We start from the raw sequence: 2,671 nt of genomic DNA on the forward strand, positions 1-2,671 counted from the left end.
TGATTTATCTTTAGCCCACTGCTACTTTCCTGAGTTCAGAATAAAAGCTGATTATTATTATTATTGTTGTTTATTGTTATTATTAGTTTGAGACAGAGTCTTGCTCTGTCACCCAGGCTGGAGTACAGTAGCATGATCCACATTTTCATTTTTGAGCTTCCTTAGCTAAGTGGTTTTACTTTCTTCCCTTTCCATCTCTCTTTCTCTCTTTCTTTATATTTATTTCTCTAGATTTTTAAAATTCTGTCTCTCTCTTTGCTCCAATTTCTCCATTGTGACCTCTGCCTCCCGGGCTCAAGCGATTCTCCTGCCTCAGCCTTAGGAGTAGCTGGGATTATAGGCTCCCGCTACCACCACACATGGCGAAATTTTGTGTTTTTAGTAGAGACAGAGTTTCGCCATGTTGGCCAGGCTGGTCTTGAACTCCTGACTTCAGGTGATCCACCCACCTCAGCCTCCCGAAGTGCTGGGATTATACCAGCCTTGGGCCTTGACAGTTATTTTGACCTAACATTGGTGATAATTTTTCTCTCCCTCACCCGAGAAGATGGCGGATTGGAGCTCTTTTTACATAGATCGACCAGTCTTCCCAGCAACACTGAAAAGTCATTTACTTTCTGCAGAGAAAGAGACAGATGCAAAGAGTCGACTCACCAGCTGGAAACTGGGATCAGTATCAAGTGCTTACTCTACCATTCAACGCTTGCTTCACCTTTTGACCCCTTTCATGCCTTCATCAACCAGTGAATCTGTTGGGCTCAGAGTTCATGACATAGGGGCTCGTGGTGTTCCATTTGGCTTCCTGAAATCCCTTCATTTCCCCCTTGCAGTGCTTCCACACAGGACTTTGGGTGGGTAGTCAGGGCAGTTTACATCCCTGAGTGAAAATGCTGAATGTTCAGCAAGCCTTGATCAGAAGTTTTCCAAGGCTCATTAGTGAAGAAATAGCAATGACTCGCTGGCTATTGTCAGGGCTGAGAAAAAGAATGTGTACCCTAGAGGCCGGGCCCAAGGGGAAGAGAGTACTTTCTCTCAGCATTGAGTAAAATCGGCCATTTTTAAAATGAGCCTTGGGAACCGGCATAACTGGTCCCTTTGTGCCCAATTTCTCCATCCCAATAATGAATTCCATGGACAACCTCAGAGGCCCATGACAGTTGCTTCTCGTTGCACTTCCCTGCCAATTCTCAGAAAGAAAGTGTCACACAGTCTCTGGAGGGAACTTCTAATTACAGGAACACAGTCTGCTTGTCTGAGTCTTATTTTCAGTTCTTGGACGCTCTCCAGCAAGGACTGTCTCTGTCTTGTGTAACCTTTGGGTAACATCCAATCCACTCAGGAATTCTTCCCTGCTAGGGAACGTACTCTATACACCCAACGAATATTAGCTAAGTGCCTTACACTTTTAACTAGGTTTTGGGAAGAAAGACAAAGTATTGCCTTTAAGGGAGTAAAGGTCTAGGAGAAGACAGAGATCAACAGTAAATAAAGATACCTAGTATGGTGGGTGAATCCATTTGGGAGACCCCAAATGAGGAAGATGTTGAACTTCGTCCCATCAAGAAAATCAAAGTAGAAGAGATGATGCAAGCTCAGCGTAGAAGGACGATGATTATGATGATGATTATTATTTGGAGATGGAATCTCGCTCTGTTGCCCAGGCTGGAGTGCAGTGGCACAATCTCAGCTCACTGCAACTTCCGTCTCCCAGGTTCAAGAGGTGCTCCTGCCTCAGCCTCTCAAGTAGCAGGGACTACAGGCACACGCTGCCATGCCCGGCTAATTTTTTTGTATTTTAGTAGAGACAGGGTTTCACTGTGTTCCTAGGCCTGTCTCGAACTCCTGAGCTCTGGCAATCTACCCACCTTGACCTCCCAAAGTACTAGGATTACAGGCATGAGCCACCGAGGCCTGCCGTGTAGGATTATTAAGAGTTCAGAAGCACAAATAAGCATGCTAATCCTGAGTGCAAAGGCACCAAAAAAATGACAGCATATTACATTCTGTAGATAGAAGACAATTTTTGGAGTAGGAGGCAGACTTGAAAGGTACTATGGGACAGATTTGTAGAACACACACATTTCCTTTTTTCTCTTTTTTTTTTTTAAAAGACTCGGTCTCATTCTGTTGCCCAGATTGGAGTGCGGTGGCATGATCATAGCTCTCTGCAGCCTCAACCTCCTGGGTTTAAACCATCCGCCAACCTCAGCCTCTTAAGCACCCGGACTATAGGCACACACTACCATGCCTGACTAATTCAATTTTTTATTTTTGTAGAGACGCGGTCTTGTTACGTTGCCCAAGCTAGTCTCAAACTCCTGGGCTCAAGCAATCCTCCTGCCTCAGCCTACCAAAGTGCTGGGATTACAGTCATGAGCCACTGCACCTGACTCACACATATATATCTATCTGTTAGTCTATCAGTTTCAATGTAAATGTTAGTTGGAAATTGATGGAAACCAATTGATATTTGATGAAGTTTGCAGTTGAGCAAGGTACCTGGTTCCCAATTGTGGAATGCAATGAAGGGTCCTGTTTCTATGAGCTTTTGTTTCATAGCCAATCAAAACATGGTGGTTTAAGACAACGACCAGGCTGGGCTCAGTGGCTCATAATCCCAGCATTCTGGGGGCCAGGCAGGAGGATTACTTGAGTCCAGGAGTTCAAGACC

This window comes from Mandrillus leucophaeus, unplaced genomic scaffold (genome assembly GCF_000951045.1).
Source record: "Mandrillus leucophaeus isolate KB7577 unplaced genomic scaffold, Mleu.le_1.0 Scaffold451, whole genome shotgun sequence".
NCBI lineage: Eukaryota > Metazoa > Chordata > Mammalia > Primates > Cercopithecidae > Mandrillus > Mandrillus leucophaeus.